This window comes from Coregonus lavaretus (genome assembly GCF_964263955.1).
Source record: "Coregonus lavaretus genome assembly, chromosome: 9".
NCBI lineage: Eukaryota > Metazoa > Chordata > Actinopteri > Salmoniformes > Salmonidae > Coregonus > Coregonus lavaretus.
The window spans coordinates 2,583,634-2,611,133 of NC_139996.1; the positions used below are offsets into that span (position 1 = coordinate 2,583,634).

The following is a 27,500-nucleotide window of genomic DNA, read 5'->3' on the forward strand; positions in this document are numbered from 1 at the left end:
GTAGAGTTAGATATCCTGGGTTTTCCTTTTCTTGGTGATATCCTTTTTTTCTTCTATGCATGATTAAGGTTATTATTTCTATTTTTTTGTTGCGGTAGAATTAAGTATATTGTTTTTCGTGTCGAAATTACCCTGATTTTGGTGGGGATGGCGGCCCGAATCGGGACGCCGTCCCTGTCACTTCGGCACGGCTTTAGGTGTGTTACTGAAGCTACTGTCACGGTGGAAGAGGTTTTGGTCGCCGTAGGAGAGAAGGTAGGATATGAGAATGTTGCTTATGCGTCACGGATGAATAAAGCGGTGGTGGTATTTCTTAAAGAAGAGCGCCTTGTTGATCGTATGGTTGAGCATGGCATACTTCTTAAAGGAATGTTTATTCAAGTTACGCCGCTTTTTTCTCCGTCAACAAGGGTAACGATTTCAAATGTACCGCCGTTCATTCCAAATGAGCTATTGGAGCGCGAGTTATTGCGCTTTGGGAAGTTTGCAAGTTCAATTAAGGTTGTCCCATTGGGTTGCAAACACCCGGCGTTGAAACAGGTAATGTCGTTTCGGCGACAGGTGTTTATGTTTTTGGACTCACCGGAACAGACTTTGGAGTTATCGTTTAAAGTCAAGTATGACAATAGATTGTATATGGCTTATGCTAGTACAGGTAGTCAACGGTGTTTTGAGTGTGGGGATGTTGGTCATAAGCGACATGCTTGCCCGAAAAGGGAGAAGGCAGAGGGAGGGGCGCAGGTGGTCCTCGTAACGCCTGGGCCCACTGATGTAGGAAGAGGTGGGCTGACAGTGGTAGAGCAGCCGCACGCATCTGTTGCTGAGGAACAAGTTGTCCGTGTTGAGGGCACAGAGGTGCAACTTGTACCAGAGGGAAATGTTATGCAGGGGGATTTTTTTGTTGTAGAAGGTACCGGAGGGGGTACATGTGGAGCTAATCTCCCAGGTAGTGGAGGAGATGCCCACTACAAGTAATGGGTTACAGGAGAGGGTTCATGTGGAGCTCATCTCCCAGGTAGTGGAGGAGATGCCCACTATGAGTGCTGGGGTACAGGGGGGGCTAGTCTCCCAGGTAGTGGAGGAGATGCCCACTATGAGTGCTGGGTTACAGGGGGGGCTAGTCTCCCAGGTAGTAGAGGATATGCCCACTACGAGTAATGGGGTTCAGGTGGGGCTAGTCTCCCAGGTAGTGGAGGAGATGCCCACTACGAGTAATGGGGTTCAGGTGGGGCTAGTCTCCCAGGTAGTGGAGGAGATGCCTGGTACGAGTGATGGGGTGCAAGTGGGGAGTGTTGAAAGGGATGTGGTAGAGGGGAGTCAGTGGTCTGTGGCCTCAGTTGAGGAGGATCAGGAGAAGGATATGGATATGGATATCTCTCTTGATACGGTATCAGCTGGTGAGGACTCAATTTACGATCTAGAGGAGGTAAAAGGGTTTCTGGATCAGACTTTTGGGAAATCTGTCAAATTGGCAGATTATTTTGATGTTGATAAGTTTGTGAGGTCAGCTGTGATGTTACAGAAGACGGTGGGGTTAGACCAGTTGAGTGAGAAGAAGCGGTTTCGCTTGAGGAAATTTGTTACTGCTGTTGCAGCAGCAAAGGGTGGTGGGAAACGTGGTCAGGTTAAGAGAAAATTTAAATAATGATGATGATTATGCCTCATAGGGTGTTCTATTCTCTTTGTCTGGTTTCTCTGTGGTATCTTCTGCTTTTCCTTTTTCTTTTCTATATGGAGGTACTAAGGGTAGGTTCTCTCAATATTAATGGAGGAAGGGACAGGAATAAGAGGGCTTGGGTATTAGAAGTAATAAAACAGAAAAGGCTTAATGTAGTTTTCCTACAGGAGACACATAGTGATGAGGAAAATGCGGCTGACTGGGGTATGTGGTGGGAGGGGCAGCATATACTCAGTCATGGTACTAATTTCAGTGCTGGGGTGGCAATCTTGTTTTCTTCAGGCTTAGGGGTGACTGTGGTATCTACAACAGAGATTGTCAAGGGTCGGGTTTTATTGGTCAAGGTGGATGTTATGGGGTTTTTGTTTGTTTTTTTGAATGTTTATGCTCCTAATGAGGGTACAGAGCGTATTGTTGGTTTTGATAAAATAAAGGAAACCTTAAGACAGTGTGACCAAGAGGGGTGTATGGTTTTAGGGGGGGACTGGAACTGTACAGTGGATTTTACTGTTGATCGCACCGCTGAAGAACCTCACCTGCGGTCAGCTACTTGCCTGTCTGGTCTATTAGCTGAGTTTGAGCTTTCTGATGTGTGGAGAGTAAGGAATGCAAAAGTTAGGCAGTACACATGGCTAAAGGTTAATGAAGGTCATGTCAGTGCAGCAAGGTTAGACAGGTTGTATGTATCTGAGCAATACTGTAGTAGGGTTGGAAGGTGTGACATTACTCCTGTGGGTTTCTCTGATCACCATATTGTCACTGTTGATATTCACTTGTCCTGTCCACGAAGGTCATCATCTTATTGGTATTTTAATGTTAAATTGTTACATGATGTCATGTTTTGTGAAAGGTTTTTGTTGTTTTGGGAAAAATGGAGGGTTACAAAAGGGAATTTTGAGTCCTTGAGACAATGGTGGGAGGTTGGGAAGGCCCAAATACGATTATTTTGTCAACAGTATACTGCTCTGTCTCGAATTGAAGTTAAAGAGACTATCAGGGCCCTTGAGCAGAACATTAAATCTATTGAATTGAAGTTGCTCACTCAGAATGACCCCGGACTAGTCATGAACTTACAGGACAAGAAACATGAATTGAGGTCGTTTCTGCATGAAAGAGTGAAGGGTGCCTTGATTAGGTCTCGTTTCGCTTCCCTCAAGGATATGGATGCTCCTAGTGCTTTTTTTTTTAACCTAGGACAGTCGACATTGCAACGTAAACAGATGGTCTGCCTTCGTCTCCCTGATGGGAAGGTGACCACGGATGACAGTGAAATGCGTCAACATGCCGTGGATTTCTATTCTGCCCTCTATAAGGCAGAGGATTGTGACTCTCTGTGTACTGAACAGTTGTTACACGGTCTTCCTCAATTGGGACCTGAGCAAAGAGTCGCATTGGACTCTGACATTACACTGCAAGAGCTGTCCACAGCAGTTATGCAGCTCTCAACAGGCCGAGCCCCTGGCATTGATGGTTTACCATCTGAGTTTTACAAGCACTTTTGGGGGTCTATTGGGGAGGATTTTTATGAAGTGGTGTGTGAATCTTTTCATGAGGGCTCTCTTCCTGTATCTTGTCAACGTGCGGTACTTTCACTGTTGCCAAAAAAGGGGGATTTGGCTCTCATAAAAAATTTGAGACCTGTTGCTTTGCTGTGTGCAGAATATAAAATTGTTTCTAAATGTCTCTCAAACAGGTTGAAAGAGTATCTGGGATTGTTGGTCCACAAGGACCAGTCCTACTGTGTACCTGATCGCTCTATTGTTGACAACTTGTTTCTAATAAGAGATGTTTTGGACATTTGTAAACTGTCTGATGTAAATGTGGGTTTACTTTCTTTGGATCAGGAGAAGGCTTTTGATCGTGTGGACCACCAGTACTTGTTTAAAACAATGAAAGCCTTTGGGTTTGGGGATGTTTTTTTTGTCTTGGATGAAGTTACTGTATGCTGGGGCCTCGTGTATGGTGAAGGTGGGGGGTGGTTTGAGTTGTCCCATCCCTGTCCAAAGGGGCATCAGGCAGGGATGCCCAATTTCAGGGCAGTTATACAGTCTGGCGATTGAACCAATGCTTTGTTTTTTAAGAGCGAAGCTTACTGGTTTCTCTGTGCCAGGTGTAATGAAGGGTCCCACGATAGCACTGTCTGCGTATGCAGATGACGTGACAGTTTTTATTACAGGGGGTGAGGATGTTAAGGTTCTCTCAGACGCCTTAAAGGTGTATGAGGGGGCCTCCTCAGCTAGAGTCAATTGGGGAAAGAGTGAAGCGCTGTGGGCAGGCCAGCTTCAGATGGGGTCCGCTCCACGGTTACCAGGGGGGCTTCAGTGGGGCAGAGATGGGATGAAGACTTTGGGGGTTTTTCTAGGCTCCGATGTCTTTCAGAAAAAGAACTGGGAGGGTGTAGTGGAGAAAGTGTGTGCCAGACTGTCAAGATGGAAATGGGTGCTGCCCCAGCTGTCTTATAGGGGAAGGGTACTGGTAGCTAATAACCTAGCTGCCTCTACCCTGTGGCACAGACTAATGATTTTACAGCCACCAAAGGGTCTGATACAAGAGCTTCAGAGGACCCTTGTCAACTTCTTCTGGTCTGGACAACATTGGATTAAAGCTTCAGCCCTGTACCTGCCACTGCACGAGGGTGGGCAAGGCCATTTCTTCCAGGATCATGGCTTTCCGGCTTCAAGCAGCCCAGAGACTTTTGTACAGTGACGGTTCTAGCTGGGTTGACACAGCCTACGCATTGATGAGGAGAGCGGGCTGTTTGGCCTTAGACAAGCACCTTTTCCTCTTAAAGCTGGAGGGGGGTGAGTTGCCTGGCCTGACTCCATTTTATGAGTCTGTTATGCAGGCTTGGAGAGTTCTGGTCAAGTCCGTAAGGCCTGCACGCCACCAGGGATGTGGCTTTTTGAAGAGCCTCTTTTTCACAACACTGCCATCCAGTCCCGTGTTCTGGGTTCAGCTAGCCTACGTTCATGCCTGTTAGGCGTGGGGTGTACTAAGCTGGGTCATCTGATGTGGAACAGGAATAGGTCGTTGGAGGAGCTGGGAGAAAGAGCGGGGATCCGATCGTCTCGCCTACTGAGGAAGGTCGTCGCTGAGGTCTGTGATTCCTTGCCAGTACTTCATCTGCAGTATGTGACTGACACTTCCAATTCTGATCGGTGGAAGGAGGGTCTGGATTATGTGTTCCCTGCACTGATTGTTAGTGCTGCGGCGGGGGCATTCGAGGAGGACGTGGGGATGCTGCTTTCCTTCGATACCCCGGAGCTGGGGGAGTTCAAGGAGGTTGGAAAGAAGGCCATGTACAGAATATGTGTAAAGGTGTCCCATGCCTCTTCCCTGGAAGGGGTAAAATCGACGAGGTGGGCGGGTGTGCTTGGTCCAGGTGCCTCCCCAAAAGGCTGTTGGCGAACACTATACAAACTGCCTATTGATAAGAGGACAGCTGACCTCCAATGGAGGATAATACATGGAGCCATAGCCACCAACATGTATCTGGTACACCTGGATCCTACTGTTGGGGAGGAGTGTCCATTCTGTGCTGAACCTGAAACTCTGGCACATCTGTTTTTACAGTGTCCCAGGTTGGTCGGGATTGATTGACCTGATCACTAATTGGTTCTCAGCTCTGGGAGAGGTTTTCTCTTCCCAACTGTACATATTGGGGCCAAAGTACAGGTTTAGTCAGAAAGCTGTAGTTGTGTTGCTTAATTTTGTGTTAGGGGCAGCAAAATTAGCCATATGGAAGACCCGAAAGAACAGTATTCGGGGACAGGGGTCTGTGGATGTGGTGGGAATGCTGGAGGGAATGTTGGCAGCAAGACTAAGCATTGAGTTTGCCTATTATAAACTGGTCAACAATATTGATCTGTTTATGAGTATATGGGGCATTCAGATGCTGTTGTGTTCAGTTACTGTGGAGGAGGAATTGGAGTTGTGTTTTTAATTGATGTGTAAATACGGTTTTGTATGAGTATTTGTGTGGTGGGCTCCCAGACCCAATAAAGATTATTTAAAACTCAAACTCTCTCTCTCTCTCTCTCTCTCTCTCTCTCTCTCTCTCTCTCTCTCTCTCTGTCTCTCTGTCTCTCGCTCTCTCTCTCGCTCTCTCTCACACCCCTCTCTCTCTCTCACCCTCTCTCTCTCTCTCTCTCTCTCTCTGTCTCTCACCCTCTCTGTCTCTGTCACCCTCTCTATTTCTCCCTCTCTCTCTCTCTCTCTCTCTCTCTCTCTCTCTCTCTCTCTCTCTCTCTCTCTCTCTCTCTCTCTCTCTCTCTCTCTCTCTCTCTGTCTCTCGCTCTCTCTCTCGCTCTCTCTCACACCCTCTCTCTCTCACCCTCTCTCTCTCTCTCTCTGTCTCTCACCCTCTCTGTCTCTGTCACCCTCTCTCTATTTCTCTCTCTCTCTCTCTCTCTCTCTCTCACCCTCTGTCTGTCTGTCTCTCTCTTTCTCTCTCTCTCTCTTTCTCTCTCTCTCTCTCTCTCTCTCTCTCTCTCTCTCTCTCTCTCTCTCTGTCTCTGTCACCCTCTCTCTCTCTCTCTCTCTCTCTCTCTCTCTCTCTCTCTCTCTGTCTCTGTCACCCTCTCTCACTCTCTCTCTCTCTCTCTCTCACCCTCTCTCTCTCTCTCTGTCTCTCTCTCTCTCACCCTCTCTGTCTCTGTCACCCTCTCTCTCTCTCTCTCTCTCTCTCTCTCTCTCTCTCTCTCTCTCTCTCTCTCTCTCACCCTCTCTCTCACCCTCTCTCACCCTCTCTCTCACCCTCTCTCTCTCTTTCACCCTCTCTTTCCTTGTTTTTTACCTTTCAATTTCTCTTTTCTATGGTGGAGGGTTAATTAATGCACTGTTTGTTTTAGTGGTACCCACTGTTTTTATTTTCCAAGTTAGAGAGGAAGAGGACAGAGGTTTAGTTTCCTGGGGTTTATAACGGTGAGGTGTGAGCGATGGCTTCGCAGCCTAGCAGCCTAGCGGCCTAGCAGCCTAGCGCGGGGGAGACGCTGTCGTCACGGCATGGATTCAGGTGTGTTCCTGGGAATGGAATTAAGGTGGAGGAGGTTCTGCTCGCGGTCGGCGAACAGGTAGGAGTTGAATTTATACATTCCGCATCCAGAATGAACAAAGCTGTGGTTGTGTTTATGAAAAGAGCAAATTTGGTGGGTGGCTCTTTTCTAGTGGAATATTTGTAAGGGGTGTGTTGGTGCCAATTTCTCCTCTTTCTACCCCTTCGGCCAGGGTGGTACAGTGGGGAAAAAAAGTATTTAGTCAGCCACCAATTGTGCAAGTTCTCCCACTTAAAAAGATGAGAGAGGCCTGTAATTTTCATCATAGGTACACGTCAACTATGACATACAAATTGAGATTTTTTTTCTCCAGAAAATCACATTGTAGGATTTTTAATGAATTTATTTGCAAATTATGGTGGAAAATAAGTATTTGGTCACCTACAAACAATCAAGATTTCTGGCTCTCACAGACCTGTAACTTCTTCTTTAAGAGGCTCCTCTGTCCTCCACTCGTTACCTGTATTAATGGCACCTGTTTGAACTTGTTATCAGTATAAAAGACACCTGTCCACAACCTCAAACAGTCACACTCCAAACTCCACTATGGCCAAGACCAAAGAGCTGTCAAAGGACACCAGAAACAAAATTGTAGACCTGCACCAGGCTGGGAAGACTGAATCTGCAATAGGTAAGCAGCTTGGTTTGAAGAAATCAACTCTGGGAGCAATTATTAGGAAATGGAAGACATACAAGACCACTGATAATCTCCCTCAATCTGGAGCTCCACGCAAGATCTCACCCCGTGGGGTCAAAATGATCACAAGAACGGTGAGCAAAAATCCCAGAACCCCATGGGGGGACCTAGTGAATGACCTGCAGAGAGCTGGGACCAAAGTAACAAAGCCTACCATCAGTAACACACTACGCTGCCAGGGACTCAAATCCTGCAGTCGCAGACGTGTCCCCCTGCTTAAGCCAGTACATGTCCAGGCCCGTCTGAAGTTTGCTAGAGTGCATTTGGATGATCCAGAAGAGGATTGGGAGAATGGCATATGGTCAGATGAAACTTTTTGGTAAAAACTCAACTCGTCGTGTTTGGAGGACAAATAATGCTGAGTTGCATCCAAAGAACACCATACCTACTGTGAAGCATGGGGGTGGAAACATCATGCTTTGGGGCTGTTTTTCTGCAAAGGGACCAGGACGACTGATCCGTGTAAAGGAAAGAATGAATGGGGCCATGTATCGTGAGATTTTGAGTGAAAACCTCCTTCCATCAGCAAGGGCATTGAAGATGAAACGTGGCTGGGTCTTTCAGCATGACAATGATCCCAAACACACCGCCCGGGCAATGAAGGAGTTGCTTCGTAAGAAGCATTTCAAGGTCCTGGAGTGGCCTAGCCAGTCTCCAGATCTCAACCCCATAGAAAATCTTTGGAGGGAGTTGAAAGTCCGTGTTGCCCAGCGACAGCCCCAAAACATCACTGCTCTAGAGGAGATCTGCATGGTGGAATGGGCCAAAATACCAGCAACAGTGTGTGAAAACCTTGTGAAGACTTACAGAAAACGTTTGACCTGTGTCATTGCCAACAAAGGGTATATAACAAAGTATTGAGAAACTTTTGTTATTGACCAAATACTTATTTTCCACCATAATTTGCAAATAAATTCATTAAAAATCCTACAATGTGATTTTCTGGATTTATTTTTCTCATTTTGTCTGTCATAGTTGACGTGTACCTATGATGAAAATTACAGGCCTCTCTCATCTTTTTAAGTGGGAGAACTTGCACAATTGGTGGCTGACTAAATACTTTTTTCCCCCACTGTAGTTGCAAATTTGCCTCCGTTTATTACGGATGATCAAATCAGGAAGAAGTTGAGTCGTTTTGGTAAGTTTGCTAGTGGTTTTCGTGTACTGTCTGCAGGTTTTCAGTCAGATGCCGTTAAGCATGTTGTTTCATTCCGGAGGCAAGTGTTGATGTTTCTGAATAAGAATGAGCAGCAGTTAAATGGGCATTTTAAAGTGAGGCATGGGGAGGGGCTCTACGCAGGGTTTGCCAGCACAGATAGTCTACGGTGCTTTGAGTGGGGGGATTTGGGGCATAAGAGCTTTGCGTGCCCACATAAAGGCCGTAGACAAGGTGAGGGTTCAAGACCCAGTGGGGGAAATCGAGGTCAACGAGCAGGAGGCCATGAGACACATGCTGCAGAGGCTGGATCTAGTCATGCTATAGATGGTGGTGTAGATAAGGCTGGGTCTAGTCATGCTATAGATGGTGGTGTAGATGAGGCTGGGTCTAGTCATGCTATAGATGGTGGTGTAGATGAGGCTGGGTCTAGTCATGCTATAGATGGTGGTGTAGATGAGGCTGGGTCTAGTCATGCTATAGATGGTGGTGTAGATGAGGCTGGGCCTAGTCATGCTATAGATGGTGGTGTAGATGAGGCTGGGTCTAGTCATGCTATAGATGGTGGTGTAGATGAGGCTGGGCCTAGTCATGCTATAGATGGTGGTGTAGATGAGGCTGGGTCTAGTCATGCTATAGATGGTGGTGTAGATAAGGCTGGGTCTAGTCATGCTATAGATGGTGGTGTAGATGAGGCTGGGTCTAGTCATGCTATAGATGGTGGTGTAGATGAGGCTGGGCCTAGTCATGCTATAGATGGTGGTGTAGATGAGGCTGGGTCTAGTCATGCTATAGATGGTGGTGTAGATGAGGCTGGGTCTAGTCATGCTATAGATGGTGGTGTAGATGAGGCTGGGTCTAGTCATGCTATAGATGGTGGTGTAGATGAGGCTGGGTCTAGTCATGCTATAGATGGTGGTGTAGATGAGGCTGGGCCAAGTCATGCTATAGATGATGGTGTAGATGAGGCTGGGTCTAGTCATGCTATAGATGGTGGTGTAGATGAGGCTGGGTCTAATGCTATAGATGGTGGTGTAGATGAGGCTGGGTCTAGTCATGCTATAGATGGTGGTGTAGATGAGGCTGGGTCTAGTCATGCTATAGATGGTGGTGTAGATGAGGCTGGGTCTAGTCATGCTATAGATGGTGGTGTAGATGAGGCTGGGTCTAATGCTATAGATGGTGGTGTAGATGAGGCTGGGTCTAATGCTATAGATGGTGGTGTAGATGAGGCTGGGTCTAGTCATGCTATAGATGGTGGTGTAGATGAGGCTGGGTCTAGTCATGCTATAGATGGTGGTGTAGATGAGGCTGGGTCTAGTCATGCTATAGATGGTGGTGTAGATGAGGCTGGGTCTAATGCTATAGATGGTGGTGTAGATGAGGCTGGGTCTAGTCATGCTATAGATGGTGGTGTAGATGAGGCTGGGCCTAGTCATGCTATAGATGGTGGTGTAGATGAGGCTGGGTCTAGTCATGCTATAGATGGTGGTGTAGATGAGGCTGGGCCTAGTCATGCTACAGATGGTGGTGTAGATGAGGCTGGGTCTAGTCATGTTATAGATGGTGGTGTAGATGAGGCTGGGTCTAGTCATGCTATAGATGGTGGTGTAGATGAGGCTGGGTCTAGTCATGCTATAGATGGTGGTGTAGATGAGGCTGGGTCTAGTCATGCTATAGATGGTGGTGTAGATGAGGCTGGGTCTAGTCATGCTATAGATGGTGGTGTAGATGAGGCTGGGTCTAGTCATGCTATAGATGGTGGTGTAGATGAGGCTGGGTCTAGTCATGCTATAGATGGTGGTGTAGATGAGGCTGGGTCTAATGCTATAGATGGTGGTGTAGATGAGGCTGGGTCTAGTCATGCTATAGATGGTGGTGTAGATGAGGCTGGGTCTAATGCTATAGATGGTGGTGTAGATGAGACTGGGTCTAGTCATGCTATAGATGGTGGTGTAGATGAGGCTGGGTCTAGTCATGCTATAGATGGTGGTGTAGATGAGGCTGGGTCTAGTCATGCTATAGATGGTGGTGTAGATGAGGCTGGGTCTAGTCATGCTATAGATGGTGGTGTAGATGAGGCTGGGTCTAATGCTATAGATGGTGGTGTAGATGAGGCTGGGTCTAATGCTATAGATGGTGGTGTAGATGAGGCTGGGTCTAGTCATGCTATAGATGGTGGTGTAGATGAGGCTGGGTCTAGTCATGCTATAGATGGTGGTGTAGATGAGGCTGGGTCTAGTCATGCTATATATGGTGGTGTAGATGAGGCTGGGTCTAATGCTATAGATGGTGGTGTAGATGAGGCTGGGTCTAGTCATGCTATAGATGGTGGTGTAGATGAGGCTGGGCCTAGTCATGCTATAGATGGTGGTGTAGATGAGGCTGGGTCTAGTCATGCTATAGATGGTGGTGTAGATGAGGCTGGGCCTAGTCATGCTACAGATGGTGGTGTAGATGAGGCTGGGACTAGTCATGCTATAGATGGTGGTGTAGATGAGGCTGGGTCTAGTCATGCTATAGATGGTGGTGTAGATGAGGCTGGGTCTAGTCATGCTATAGATGGTGGTGTAGATGAGGCTGGGTCTAGTCATGCTATAGATGGTGGTATAGATGAGGCTGGGTCTAGTCATGCTATAGATGGTGGTGTAGATGAGGCTGGGTCTAGTCATGCTATAGATGGTGGTGTAGATGAGGCTGGGTCTAATGCTATAGATGGTGGTGTAGATGAGGCTGGGTCTAGTCATGCTATAGATGGTGGTGTAGATGAGGCTGGGTCTAATGCTATAGATGGTGGTGTAGATGAGACTGGGTCTAGTCATGCTATAGATGGTGGTGTAGATGAGGCTGGGTCTAGTCATGCTATAGATGGTGGTGTAGATGAGGCTGGGTCTAGTCATGCTATAGATGGTGGTGTAGATGAGACTGGGTCTAGTCATGTTATAGATGGTGGTGTAGATGAGGCTGGGTCTAATGCTATAGATGGTGGTGTAGATGAGGCTGGGTCTAGTCATGCTATAGATGGTGGTGTAGATGAGGCTGGGCCTAGTCATGCTATAGATGGTGGTGTAGATGAGGCTGGGTCTAGTCATGCTATAGATGGTGGTGTAGATGAGGCTGGGCCTAGTCATGCTATAGATGGTGGTGTAGATGAGGCTGGGTCTAGTCATGCTATAGATGGTGGTGTAGATGAGGCTGGGTCTAGTCATGCTATAGATGGTGGTGTAGATGAGTCTGGGTCTAGTCATGCTATAGATGGTGGTGTAGATGAGGCTGGGCCTAGTCATGCTATAGATGGTGGTGTAGATGAGGCTGGGTCTAGTCATGCTATAGATATTGGTGTAGATGAGGCTGGGTCTAGTCATGCTATAGATGGTGGTGTAGATGAGGCTGGGTCTAGTCATGCTATAGATGGTGGTGTAGATGAGGCTGGGTCTAATGCTATAGATGGTGGTGTAGATGAGGCTGGGTCTAGTCATGCTATAGATGGTGGTGTAGATGAGGCTGGGTCTAGTCATGCTATAGATGGTGGGGTAGATGAGGCTGGGTCTAGTCATGCTATAGATGGTGGTGTAGATGAGGCTGGGTCTAGTCATGCTATAGATGGTGGTGTAGATGAGGCTGGGTCTAATGCTATAGATGGTGGTGTAGATGAGGCTGGGTCTAGTCATGCTATAGATGGTGGTGTAGATGAGGCTGGGTCTAGTCATGCTATAGATGGTGGTGTAGATGAGGCTGGGTCTAATGCTATAGATGGTAGTGTAGATGGGGCTGGGTCTAATGCTATAGATGGTGGTGTAGATGAGGCTGGGTCTAGTCATGCTATAGATGGTGGTGTAGATGAGGCTGGGTCTAGTCATGCTATAGATGGTGGTGTAGATGAGGCTGGGTCTAGTCATGCTATAGATGGTGGTGTAGATGAGGCTGGGTCTAGTCATGCTATAGATGGTGGTGTAGATGAGGCTGGGTCTAATGCTATAGATGGTGGTGTAGATGAGGCTGGGTCTAGTCATGCTATAGATGATGGTGTAGATGAGGCTGGGTCTAGTCATGCTATAGGTGGTGGTGTAGATGAGGCTGGGCCTAGTCATGTTATAGATGGTGGTGTAGATGAGGCTGGGTCTAATGCTATAGATGGTGGTGTAGATGAGGCTGGGTCTAGTCATGCTATAGATGGTGGTGTAGATGAGCCTGGGTCTAATGTTATAGATGGTGGTGTAGATGAGGCTGGGTCTAGTCATGCTATAGATGGTGGTGTAGGTGAGGCTGGGTCTAGTCATGCTATAGATGGTGGGGTAGATGAGGCTGGGTCTAGTCATGCTATAGATGATGGTGTAGATGAGGCTGGGTCTAATGCTATAGATGGTGGTGTAGATGAGGCTGGGTCTAGTCATGCTATAGATGGTGGTGTAGATGAGGCTGGGTCTAGTCATGCTATAGATGGTGGTGTAGATGAGGCTGGGTCTAGTCATGCTATAGATGGTGGTGTAGATGAGGCTGGGTCTAGTCATGCTATAGATGGTGGTGTAGATGAGGCTGGGACTAATGCTATAGATGGTGGTGTAGATGAGGCTGGGTCTAGTCATGTTATAGATGGTGGTGTAGATAGTTGATTCTAAGATTTGCATTTGATCATATATATTTTTTTGCTGTTTTTTCTCTGTTATAGGGCCAAAAAGATTGGAAAAGTGGTTTACCCATACATCTCCGTTTTGGATAGATAGCTCTTCGTGTTGTTGTTTGTTTAGTGTTTTCCAAATTTCCCAGAAGTGGTTAGAGTCTATGGATTCTTCAATTACATTGAGCTGATTTCTGACATGCTGTTCCTTCTTTTTCCGTAGTGTATTTCTGTATTGTTTTAGTGATTCACCATAGTGAAGGCGTAGGCTCAGGTTTTCTGGGTCTCTATGTTTTTGGTTGGATAGGTTTCCCAATTTCTTTCTTAGGTTTTTTCATTCTTCATCAAACCATTTATCACTGTTGTTACTTTTCTTCGGTTTTCTGTTAGAGATTTTTAGATTTGATAGGGAAGCTGAGAGGTCAAATATACTGTTTAGGTTTTCTACTGCCAAGTTTACACCTTCACTATTACAGTGGAACGTTTTGTCCAGGAAGTTGTCTAGAATGGATTGAATTTGTTGTTTCCTAATTGTTTTTTGGTAGGTTTCAACACTACTTTCCTTCCATCTATAGCATTTCTTAATATGATTCAGTTCCTTTGGCTTTGATGCCTCATGATTGAGTATTGCTCTGTTCAAGTAGACTGTGATTTTGCTGTGGTCTGATAGGGGTGTCAGTGGGCTGACTGTGAACGCTCTGAGAGACTCTGGGTTGAGGTCAGTGATAAAATAGTCTACAGTACTACTTCCAAGAGATGAGCTATAGGTGTACCTACCATAGGAGTCCCCTCGAAGCCTACCATTGACTATGTACATACCCAGTGTGCGACAGAGCTGCAGGAGTCGTGACCCGTTTTTGTTGGTTATGTTGTCGTAGTTGTGCCTAGGGGGGCATATGGGGGAGGGAATGCTGTCACCTCCAGGTAGGTGTTTGTCCCCCTGTGTGCTGAGGGTGTCAGGTTCTTGTCCAGTTCTGGCATTTAGGTCGCCACAGACTAGTACATGTCCCTGGGTCTGGAAATGATTGATTTCCCCCTCCAGGATGGAGAAGCTGTCTTCATTAAAGTATGGGGATTCTAGTGGGGGGATATAGGTAGCACACAGGAGGACATTTTTCTCAGTTGAGATAATTTCCTTTTGGTCTGATCTGAGGGGGCCTAAATGGGGTGTGGGCATGGTTGACTTGGGGGGGAGTTAATTGGTGGGGGTGGGGGTGTAGATGTGGCTGGTGGTGCTGTGGTCTGGATGTAGGTCCTCTCTGCGGGGGTCCTCTATGTGTAGGTCCGGGTGAGGTCCCGCAGGTCTGGGAGAGTGTCTCGCTGGTCTGGGCGGGGTGTCTGTTGATCTGTTGCTCCTGTGTGAGGTGTTGGGTCTGCGGTTGAGGGCGATATCCTTTAGGGTCCGGGCGAAGGTGGGCACTGCTGCCTTGTATAGGTGGATCTGGTCCTAAAGGCTGTTCACGTCCAGGGTGGAGTGGTGGGCCAGGTAGACATTTGGTTTTGAGGCACAGTCACGGGAAATACTTGCATTTACCCGCTGTATGGTAGCAGGGTGGAAGTCTTTTCGTGGTAACAGAGTTGAGATAACCACTTGTGCGTTGGGGAAAGTAGAAGAAGCTTTTTCTCTAACTCCCTTGAGTGCTGTGGCCACCCTTTCCTGCTGTGTTCTCAGGTCGTTTGTGCCTGTGTGTATTATTATGTGGCTGGGTGATCCTAGTCGGTCCTCAGACAGAAGGTCTAGGGCGCGCTGGGTGTTTTGGAATTTTTTTATTTTCTTGTATGTATTTCCCGTTTGAGTCCATAAGGAGTACAATCTGTGGCTTGTGTATGTCCTCAGTGGGTGTGTGGGGGGGGGGGGGTCGTCATGAGGGCTATCAGGGTGTCTGACAGTAAACATTACACTCAGAAAAGTTCTGAAGGAATAAAGACATTTCAAAAGTCAAATGTAAGACTTGGTTCCTCTCCTTTCCCTCCTTTCTCGCTCTCCTAGAATCTCAAATCTGTTATGTGTCTCTCTTCCCATCTCTTTCTCCCTCTCTCCCCGTCAACATTTCCTCTCCTCTCTACTCTCTCCATATCACAGCACGTCCTGCTTTGTGTCATCTCTACCTACACCTGTACAGAACACTGCAGGGCTCAGAGCAACAGAAGATGAACCAGGGCAGGTGGCTTCTTACAGTCACCTTTCAACAGTGGTTGGTTTGTATTAGTACTCACAGTTTTTTTTTACTTTACTTTACAGAGCAACGGAAGAAGTACTCCAATGTTATCATGCAGGAGACGTCTCAGTATCATGTGGAGGTAAGACTTCATCTCCTTTCCCCTCTCTGTCTCTGTCTCTGTCTCTGTCTCTGTCTCTGTCTCTGTCTCTGTCTCCGTCTCTCTGTCTCTGTCTCTCTCTGTCTCTCTCTGTCTCTCTCTGTCTCTCTCTCTCTGTCTCTCTCTCTCTCTCTCTCTCTCTCTCTCTCTCTCTCTCTCTCTCCTTTATAAACAGGTGGTCAAACCCTAATCGTATGTAGTGTCTGTGTGTCTTCCACTTGAATGAGGCAGTATGCATCTATAAAGCACTCAAATATACTACTAGTATGTGTAATGGTCCCTTCCCTAAAACACAAAGGTTGTTTGGCCCCTACATGGTTCATATCTGAAGCCATTTAAGGGCACCATATCAGGCCAGATGATCACCTCACCGAGCGACCATAACATTAATATATGATTATATAACTATTGACCATAACATTTCTCTATTGAGGGCAGAGATGGGCTTTAAAGGCAGTCCTTAATCATTTAATCTGATATTAGTCCATGATATGGAAATGATAGTTCTAATTATATTATAGTTATACAATGTTTGTAAAAAAATTTTTACAAAAGTATATATTGGGGATTTTGATGGGGTTAAACAGTTGTACTAAGCTCAAGGGGGCGCTATTTAAAAAAAATATGCGGTATATATACACAGTCCATTCTGAAAGTATTCAGACCTCTTGATCGGGTTCATGTCCGGGCTCTGGCTGTGCCACTTAAGGACATTCAGAGACTTGTCCCGAAGCCACTCCTGCGTTGTCTTGGCTGTGTGCTTAGGGTCGTTGTCCTGTTGGAAGGTGAACCTTCGCCTCAGTCTGAGGTCCTGAGCGCTCTGGAGCAGGTTTTCATAAAGGATCTCTCTGTACTTTGCTCCGTTCATCTTTCCCTCGATCCTGACTAGTCTCCCAGTCTCTGCCGCTGAAAAATATCCCCACAGCATGATGCTGCCACCACCATGCTTCACCGTAGGGATGGTGCCAGGTTTCCTCCAGACGTGACGCTTGGCATTCAAGCAAAAGAGTTCAATCTTGGTTTCATCAGACCAGAGAATCTTGTTTCTCATGGGCTGAGAGTCCTTTAGGTGCCTTTTGGCAAACTCCAAGTGGGCTGTCATGTGCCTTTTACTGAGAAGTGGCTTCCGTCTGGCCACTCTACCATAAAGGCCTGATTGGTGGAGTGCTGCAGAGATGGTTGTCCTTCTGGAAGGTTCTGCCATCTCCACAGAGGAACTCTGGAGCACTGTCAGAGTGACAATCGGGTTCTGGGTCACCTCCCTGACCAAGGCCCTTCTCCCCCAATTGCTCAGTTTGGCCGGGCGGCCAGCTCTAGGAAGGCCACTGTGTTCTTGGGGATCTTCAATGATGCAAACATTTTTGGTACCCATTCCCCAGATCTGTGCTTTGACACAATCCTGTCTCGGAGCTCTACGGACATTTCCTTCAACCTCATGGCTTGATTTTTCCTCTAATATGCACTGTCAGCTGTGGGACCTTATATGTGGTGCAGCGGTCTAAAGCCAGGCGTCACTGCAGACCCTGGTTCGATTCTGGGCTGTATCTCAGTGCTAGAGGCGTCACTACAGACCCTGGTTCGATTCTGGGCTGTATCTCAGTGCTAGAGGCGTCACTGCAGACCCTGGTTCGATTCTGGGCTGTATCTCAGTGCTAGAGGCGTCACTGCAGACCCTGGTTCGATTCTGGGCTGTATCTCAGCCGGCCGTGATAGGGAGGCACACAATTGGCCCAGCGTCGTCCGGGTTAGGGGAGGTTGGGGGAGGCCGTCATTGTAAAAAGTATTTGTTCTTAACTGACTTGCCTAGTTAAATAAAGGTTAAATTAAAAAATTAAAATGTGAACGACCGCCTTGATTCGGTCTTATGTAGCAACATTTGAAATGTTTTTATTTTTATTTTTCACATTGGATAAAAGCAGGGACAGAGCTACAAAATTGTATATCATACACTGCATTTAAGGGAACAATGGGTAATTCTGCTTTGAAAGTTGATAAACTTGTAATCTCACTTTTGAGAAAATGGCCTTTTAATGTGTTGGTACCTAGTGAAGAGCTCTTCTTTGTCAACCCCCATTCAGTGTCGTTCAACCCTCTTAAGCTTTACCATCTCGTTTCGCTCTCAGAGCGTTCAGAGCGCACACTTGACGCTCTGGCCGATAAGTAGGTTTGATCGGAGCGTTCTGACCTCACAACGGCAGTCAAGCACCCAAGCTAACTGGCTAACATTGGATAGCTTGCTATTTACTTTCAGACACTAAATTGGGATTATGGTTAATTGTTTACCTCTGGATAACATGAAAAAAAACCTAACCAGCTCCGCTGGCAACAATTTAATTACGCTTTTTTTGCCGACGTTTACTGAGACCGGCCATATTCAACGGGTGTTGTGCGTTTGTAAATTCATCAGTTATTCTGCGCTCTGGCATACTCAGACTGAATTTACGAACGCACCTGAAATGGTTACTTACTTGCATAGTGGAGTCTTTTGTTAAGACATGTAGCTAGCTAGCTAGCTAGCTAGGTAAGTAGGGGCAGCAGGTAGCTTAGAGGTTAAGAGCGTTGTGCCAGTAACCGAAAGGTCGCTGGTTCTAATCCCCGAGCCGACTAGGTGGAAAATCTGTCGATGTGCCCTTGAGCAAGGCACTAAACCCTAATTGCTCCTGTAAGTCACTCTGGATAAGAGCGTCTGCTAAAATGACTAAAAATGTAAATGTAAAAAAAACAATGAACCTAGCTAGGTAAACAACGTGTAAGATCATACACGTCACGTAATGTTAGCTAGCGAGCCAGCCAGTTAACGTTAGCTAGCTAGCTAAACAATGTCCCATAATCCCAACTCATGACGTTACTACCCAGCATGAATCTGCTGGTAGCTAACCAACCAGGTTCAATGTTAGCTAGCTAACATTAGGTTCTAGCTATTAAAGCAAATGGCTCTGAGATACGAATAATAACATGAACTTGAAATGAAACCACTTTCTGTAAAAATTAGAAATGTGTAATATCTAAAAATGTAGCTTGCTAGACTAACTTAACCATATACATAATTTTTACATTTTATGCATGATGGACGTGTCTCCCTGTCACGGATGCCATGGTTGCCCTTAGTTTGAAGATTTAATCCGGAGACAGATTTTTTCTCTATCTCTTTAGTTATCGTACTCTAATTCCACTGATTTCAAAACTCAATCCTCCAGAAAGTGGAGAGCAACACTTATGCAGCTCCACAACACGATACATTTCAAAAAAAGTTGCGTTAGACAGGATTATCTACACATACTGACCAGCTCAAATAGACAGAAGCCTTCTATATGGCAGATCAATCCAAACTCCTCTCTCGGCATGTCCAGCCCACTCATTATCTCAGCCAATCATGGCTAGTGGGAAGGTTGCTGTCTCCAACACCATCATTAAGTTTGCTGACGACACAACAGTGGTAGGCCTGATCACCGACAACGATGAGACAGCCTATAGGGAGGAGGTCAGAGACCTGGCAGTGTGGTGCCAGGACAACAACCTCTCCCTCAACGTGATCAAGACAAAGGAGATGATTGTGGACTACAGGAAAAGGAGGGCAGAACAGGCTCCCATTAACATTCACAGGGCTGTAGTGGAGCGGGTCGAGAGTTTCATGTTCCTTGGTGTCCATATCACCAACAAACTCTCATGGTCTAAACACACCAAGACAGTCGTAAAGAGTGCACGACAACACCTTTTCCCCCTCAGGAGACTGAAAAGATCCTAAACAAGTTCTACAGCTGCACCATCGAGAGCATCCTGACCGGTTGCATCACCGCCTGAAATGCTTTTCCAACAGTCTTGAAGGAGTTCCCACATATGCTGAGCACTTGTTGGCTGCTTTTCCTTCACTCTGCGGTCCAACTAATCCGAAACCATCTCAATTGGGTTGAGGTTGGGTGATTGTGGAGGCCAGGTCATCTGATGCAGCACTCCATCACTCTCCTTCTTGGTCAAATAGCCCTTACACAGCCTGGAGGTGTGTTTTGGGTCATTGTCCTGTTGAAAAACAAATGATAGTCCCACAAAGCGCAAACCAGATGGGATGGCGTATCGCTGCAGATTGCAGTGGTAGCCATGCTGGTTAAGTGTGCCTTGAATTCTAAATATATCACCGACAGTGTCACCAGCAACGCACCCGCACAAAATCACACCTCCTCCTCCATGCTTCACGGTGGGAACCACACATGCGGTGATCATCTGTTCACCTACTCTGCGTCTCACAAAGACACGGTGGTTTTCCAAAAATCTCAAATTTGGACTCATCTGACCAAAGGACAGATTTCCACCGGTCTAATGTCCATTGCGCTTGTTTCTTGGCCCAAGCAAGTCTCTTCTTCTTATTGGTGTCCTTTAATTTCTGAGGTTGGTAACTCTAATAAACTTGTCGTCTGCAGCAGAGGTAATTCTGGGTCTTCCTTTCCTGTGGCGGTCCTCATGAGAGCCAGTTTCATCATAGCGCTTGATGGTTTTTGCGACTGCACTTGAAAAAAACGTTAAAAGTTCTTGAAATGTTCCGGTTTGACTGACCTTCATGTCTTAAAGTAATGATGGACTGTTGTTTCTCTTAGCTTATTTGAGCTGTTCTTGCCATAATATGGACATGGTCTTTTACCAAATAGGGCTATCTTCTGTATACACCCCTACCTTGTAACAACACAACTGATTGGCTCAAACGCATTAAAAAGGAAAGAAATTCCACAAATGAACTTTTAACAAGGCACACCTGTTAATTGAAATGCATTCCAGGTGACTACCTCATGAAGCTGGTTGAGAGAATGCCAAGGCAAAGGGTGGCTACTTTGAAGAATCTCAAAAATAAATTATATTTGGATTTGTTTAACACTTTTTTGGTTACTATATGATTCCATATGTGTTATTTCATAGTTTTGATGTCTTCACTATTATTCTACAATGTAGAAAATAGTAAAAATAAAGAAAAATCCTGGAATGAGTGGGTGTGTCCAAACTTTTGACTGGCAAGCGGTACCGGAGCGCCAAGTCTAGGTCCAAAAGGCTCCTTAACAGCTTCTACCCCAAGCCATAAGACTCCTGAACAATTTAATAAAATGGCCAATCTTATTGTGTTACTTTTTATTTATTTTTTACTTTATTTTATTTAGTAAATATTTTCTTAACTCTATTTCTTGAACTGCATTGTTGGTTAAGGGTTTGTAAGTAAGCATTTCACGGTAAGGTCTACACCTCTTGTATTCAGCGCATGAGACAAATACAATTTGATTTGATGTGATTTCACCATTAGGCCAATGGGGATTTTAAAACAGTTAGAGTTTAATGGCTGTGATAGGGAGAAAACTGAGGATGGATCTTCAACATTGTAGTTACTCCACAATGCTAACCTAATTGACAGAGTGAAAAGAAGGAAACCTGTACAGAATAAACAATATTCCAAAACGTGCAACAAGGCACTAAAGTAATACTGTAAAATATGTGGCAAAGCAATTAACTTTCTGACCTGAATACGAAGTGTTATGTTTGGTGCAAATCCAATACAATATATTCTCTCCATTTTTCCAAGCATAGTGGTGGCTGCATCATGTTATGGGTATGCTTGTAATCGTTAAGGACTGGGGAGTTTTTCAGGATAAAATAGAAACAGAATGGAGCTAAGCTCAGGCAAAATTCTATAGAAAAACCTTGTTCAGTCTGCTTTCCACCAGACACTGGGATATGAATTCACCTTTCAGCAGGAATAACCTAAAACACAAGGACAAATCTACACTGGAGTTGCTTACCAAGAAGACAGTTAATGTTCCGGAGTGGCCGAGTTACAGTTTTGACTTAAATCTACTTCAAAAACTATGTCAAGAACTGAAAATGGTTGTCTAGCAATGATCCACAACCAATTTGACAGAGCTTGAAGAATTTTGAAAAGAATAATGGGCAAATATTGCACAATCCAGGTGTGGAAAGCTCTTAGAGACTTACCCAGAAAGACTCACCGCTGTAATCGCTGCCAAAGGTGATTCTACAAAGTATTGACACAGGGGTGTGAATACTTATGTAAATAAGATTACATTTTCAATACATTTTCAAAAATGTCTATGTTTTCACTTTGTCATTATGGGGTATTGTGTGTAGATGGGTGAGGGAAAAAAATCAATTTAAACCGTTTAGAATTCAACAGAATGTTCATAAAACAATTTAGGCAACAGGCGTCTTGATCCAGGAGGGGGTTGAATGTCTCTGCTGTAACCAATAAGTTTGATCTTGACATCTAGCCACTTAGCTAGTAAGTTAGCAAACCAAATACATAGCTGGAGCCCAGAGCTGGATATAATTAATTTAACACATCTTAGATTTCTTATAGTTATACTAGCCACCACACACACACACACACACACACACACACACACACACACACACACACACACACACACACACACACAGTCCATGGTTAAGTTAACACCAGAGGTTATCTCTCTCACCACAGCTAGAGGGTTCAGATTGAATGCAGGTATCAAACTCAGGGTTGAGATCAGAATGACTAACTATTATATACCTAACATAAAATAGAGCATAGCTGAAATCAATGCTAGTTTAGCATTACTTTTTAGTCATAGCAGACGCTCTTATTCAGAGAGCATTACACTCAACCAATGTAGATACAACAACCCACATTCATGGTCATAATCACTATCAATAAAACCCTTCTCCCAAAAATAGCCGCTATCTGCTAAATGAGTTCTAGTAAGTAGTAGCCGAAGTGGTTGTTGGTTGTTGATTGGTGAACAACTGGCCTGAATTATCCCTGATGAACAAAATGAGTAACTCGGTAGTGTATTGGATAAGTTACACTGACCATTATGGTTACATCATGCCAATCTGAGGCCCAGGAAGACATGGCATGTTCCCTATGTTCTGATAACTGCTAAACGTTCTTCTTCTTCTTCTTCTTCTTCTTCTTCTTCTTCTTCTTCTTCTTCTTCTTCTTCTTCTTCTTCTTCTTCTTCTTCTTCTTCTTCTTCTTCTTCTTCTTCTTCTTCTTCTTCTTCTTCTTCTTCTTCTTCTTCTTCTTCTTCTTCTTCTTCTTCTTCTTCTTCTTCTTCTTCTTCTTCTTCTTCTTCTTCTTCTTCTTCTTCTTCTTCTTCTTCTTCTTCTTCTTCTTCTTCTTCTTCTTCTTCTAAACCCCCCCCCCCCTCTCTCTCCCCAGCACCTGTCTACCTTCATCATGGACAAGACCGAGTCCATCGCTACAGTGGACGATGCCATTAAGAAGATGGTGCTGCTGGACTCTAAAGACAAGATCTGGACCCAGGAGATGCTGCTTCAGGTCAGCGATAAGGCTGTGCGGCTACTGGACGTTGACACACAGGTACTTCAACTTACACAGCACGTCGACTCACACAGTCAAATTCCTGGTACGAGTAAATGTGCTTAACAAATAAAGGTTATTCTGATTCATTGGTTATGCCAGTGAATTTGATTTAACATGATGTATTCAGGTTATTCTCATTGAGATCTATTTAATAAGACAAGACCTGTAATAACCTGCAGGTGTGAAATACAACAGGTTGTTGACTGTAAAGAGAAACCTCTGACGGGAAAGACGATGATAGACAAAGATAGACTTTTATATATATATATATATATAGTAGTGCACAACCTGGATTCAATAAATATGGACTATAACCATGGGTTTACCAACTCAGTGGCCTTGTGATTAGAGTGTCTGGCCTGAACTGTAGGAGACGGGCAGGCTCCTGTTCCAGCCAAACCAAGGCTGCTTATAACCATAATAGATGAGGGTTAACAGATCGTTTAACCATAATAGATGAGGGTTAACAGATCGTTTAACCATAATAGATGAGGGTTAACAGATCGTTTAACCATAATAGATGAGGGTTAACAGATCGTTTAACCATAATAGATGAGGGTTAACAGATCGTTTAACCATAATAGATGAGGGTTAACAGATCGTTTAACCATAATAGATGAGGGTTAACAGATCGTTTAACCATAATAGATGAGGGTTAACAGATCGTTTAACCATAATAGATGAGGGTTAACAGATCGTTTAACCATAATAGATGAGGGTTAACAGATCGTTTAACCATAATAGATGAGGGTTAACAGATCGTTTAACCATAATAGATGAGGGTTAACAGATCGTTTAACCATAATAGATGAGGGTTAACAGATCGTTTAACCATAATAGATGAGGGTTAACAGATCGTTTAACCATAATAGATGAGGGTTAACAGATCGTTTAACCATAATAGATGAGGGTTAACAGATCGTTTTATTGCATTTTGTCATAATGTCCTCCCTAGTGCTGTGATTATGCCCAAGTCTGGGCGGCAGGTAGCTTAGCGGTTAAGAGCGTTGTGCCAGTAACCGAAAGGTCGCTGGTTCTAATCCCCGAGCCGACTAGGTGAAAAATCTGTCGATGTGCCCTTGAGCAAGGCACTTAACCCTAATTGCTCCTGTAAGTCGCTCTGGATAAGGGCATCTGCTAAATGACTAAAATGTAAAATGTCTTCAGTCACTCTCTTTTTTTTATATTTGTGTGTGTGTGTGTGTGTGTGTGTGTGTTCTCTGAGCCAAGCCAACCCACTGGCTGTCAGATCTGCAGACATTTAGCCTTTATGGTAAGATTACTGATGACCTGACACATTTTATATAGAATAATCTCCCTCCCTCCCTCTCCCTCTCTCTCTCCCTCCCTCTCTCCCTCCCTCCCCCCTGCCTCCCTCCATCATAGGAAGAGTTGGAGAACTTCCCTCTGCCTACGATCCACCACTGCCAGACAGTGTTGAATCAGACCAGGTATCCGTCTGTCCTACTGCTGGTGTGTCAAGACAAGGAACAGCACCGACCTGACATACACTTCTTCCACTGTGACGAGGTTGAGGTGGGTCACTGCTATCTACGTAATCTTTCACGAGAGACCCTGGCTAAGTCCCAAATGGCAATAAAGAATACATTTTAAGCCTTGAGACAATTGAGACATGGATTGTGTATGTGTGCCATTCAGAGGGGTGAATGGGCAAGACAAAAGACTTAAGTGCCTTTGAACGGGGTATGGTAGTAGGTGCCAGGCTCATCGGTTTGTGTCAAGAACTGCACCGCTGCTGGTTTTTCTTGCTCAACAGTTTCCCGTGTGTATCAAGAATGATCCACCACCCAAATTACATCAAGTTGGCTGGATGCAACTCAATATTAGGAAGGTGTTCCTAATGTTTGGTACACTCAGTGTATAAAGTGAACAGTAACAGACCCAAAATCGAACATTGTGGAATGCAGAGGACAACCCACCTCTCCAGTCTGTCCAGAAGGACATCATGGTCAACAGAGGCCAACCCACCTCTCCAGTCTATCCAGAAGGACATCGTGGTCAACAGAGGCCAACCACCTCTCCAGTCTGTCCAGAAGGACATCATGGTCAACAGAGGCCAACCACCTCTCCAGTCTGTCCAGAAGGACATCATGGTCAACAGAGGCCAACCACCTCTCCAGTCTGTCCAGAAGGACATCATGGTCAACAGAGGCCAACCCACCTCTCTAAGAGCACAAGGACCGAGAGCTGTTTGGCATCTGTGTTGGCTCTGAGATCATTTACCACTTTAACTAAGGATGTCCAAAAACCAGATTGGAATTGTTCTAAAATACAGTTGGCACTTTATTTAGCTGTTTTAAAACCAATTTCTCCAGAATTTTACTTAAGAATGTAAGGTTGGAGATTGGCCGAAAATTGCTAAGCGCTGAAGAATCTAGATAACTTTTCTTCAGAAGGGGTTTCAGCAGAGCAGTCTTTAGTGCAGTGGGGAACGTTCCTGTGAACAGGGAGTGATTAACAATAGCTTGCACTTCTTCAGATATGCAATTAAAAACTGTTTTGATGAAGATGGTGGGGATAGGATCAAGAGAAGGGGGTGGGTATAGGATCAAGAGAAGGTGGCGGGGATAGGATCAAGAGAAGGGGGTGGGGATAGGATCAAGAGAAGGGGGTGGGGATAGGATCAAGAGAAGGGGGTGGGGATAGGATCAAGAGAAGGGGGTGGGGATAGGATCAAGAGAAGGGGGTGGGGATAGGATCAATAGAAGGGGGTGGGGATAGGATCAAGAGAAGGGGGTGGGGATAGGATCAAGAGAAGGCAGGTAGAAGGCTTAAGTTGTGATATCACTTTCCTGAGCATGTCTGTGTCAACCAGGGAAAATAAATCCAAATCAAATCAAATCAAATCAAATTTTATTGGTCACATGCGCCGAATACAACAGGTGCAGACATTACAGTGAAATGCTTACTTACAGCCCTTAACCAACAGTGCATTTATTTTAAACAAAAAAAGTAAGAATAAAACAACAACAAAAAAAGTGTTGAGAAAAAAAGAGCAGAAGTAAAATAAAGTGACAGTAGGGAGGCTATATATACAGTAAAATAAAGTGACAGTAGGGAGGCTATATATACAGGGGTTGTACCGTTGCAGAGTCAATGTGCGGGGGCACCGGCTAGTTGAGGTAGTTGAGGTAATATGTACATTTGGGTAGAGTTAAAGTGACTATGCATAAATACTTACTTAACAGAGTAGCAGCAGCGTAAAAAGGATGGGGTGGGGGGGCAGTGCAAATAGTCCGGGTAGCCATGATTAGCTGTTCAGGAGTCTTATGGCTTGGGGGTAGAAGCTGTTGAGAAGTCTTTTGGACCTAGACTTGGCACTCCGGTACCGCTTGCCGTGCGGTAGCAGAGAGAACAGTCTATGACTAGGGTGGCTGGAGTCTTTGACAATTTTGAGGGCCTTCCTCTGACACCGCCTGGTATAGAGGTCCTGGATGGCAGGGAGCTTTGCCCCAGTGATGTACTGGGCCGTACGCGCTACCCTCTGTAGTGCCTTGCGGTCAGAGGCCAAGCAGTTGCCATACCAGGCGGTGATGCACCCAGTCAGGATGCTCTCGATGGTGCAGCTGTAGAATTTTTTGAGGATCTGAGGACCCATGCCAAATCTTTTTAGTCTCCTGAGGGGGAATAGGCTTTGTCGTGCCCTCTTCACGACTGTTTTGGTGTGTTTGGACCATGATAGTTCGTTGGTGATGTGGACACCAAGGAACTTGAAGCTCTCAACCTGTTCCACTACAGCCCCGTCGATGAGAATGGGGGCGTGCTCAGTCCTCTTTTTTTTCCTGTAGTCCACAATCATCTCCTTTGTCTTGGTCACGTTGAGGGAGAGGTTGTTGTCCTGGCACCACACGGCCAGATCTCTGACCTCCTCCCTATAGGCTGTCTCATCGTTGTCGGTGATCAGGCCTACCACTGTTGTGTCGTCGGCAAACTTAATGATGGTGTTGGAGTCGTGCCTGGCCATGCAGTCATGGGTGAACAGAGAGTACAGGAGGGGACTGAGCACGCACCCCTGAGGGGCCCCCGTGTTGAGGATCAGTGTGTCAGATGTGTTGTTACCTACCCTTACCACCTGGGGGCGGCCCGTCAGGAAGTCCAGGATCCAGTTGCAGAGGGAGGTGTTTAGTCCCAGGATCCTTAGCTTAGTGATGAGCTTAGAGGGCACTATGGTGTTGAATGCTGAGCTGTAGTCAATGAATAGCATTCTCACGTAGGTGTTCCTCTTGTCCAGGTGGGAAAGGGCAGTGTGGAGTGCGATAGAGATTGCATCATCTGTGGATCTGTTGGGGCGGTATGCAAATTGGAGTGGGTCTAGGGTTTCTGGGATTATGCTGTTGATGTGAGCCATGACCAGTCTTTCAAAGCACTTCATGGCTACAGACGTCAGTGCTACGGGTCGGTAGTCATTTAGGCAGGTTATCTTAGAGTTCTTGGGCACGGGGACTATGGTGGTCTGCTTGAAACATGTTGGTATTACAGACTCAGTCAGGGACATGTTGAAAATGTCAGTGAAGACACTTGCCAGTTGGTCACCGCATGGTCGGAGTACACGTCCTGGTAATCCGTCTGGCCCTGCGGCCTTGTGAATGTTGACCTGCTT

General features: G+C 45.6%; 1 pseudogene across 1 annotated transcript in view; it reads left to right on the plus strand.

The window, feature by feature from the left end:
- LOC311134630 (epidermal growth factor receptor kinase substrate 8-like protein 2) overlaps positions 1–27,500 on the plus strand; it is an 85,684-nt pseudogene that overhangs the window by 34,088 nt on the left and 24,096 nt on the right. Inside the window, exons 4-6 of the transcript XR_014615397.1 lie at positions 15,446–15,504; positions 22,715–22,876; positions 24,266–24,415. The product of XR_014615397.1 is annotated as an epidermal growth factor receptor kinase substrate 8-like protein 2 (transcript). The remainder of the gene's footprint in view (positions 1–15,445; positions 15,505–22,714; positions 22,877–24,265; positions 24,416–27,500) is intronic.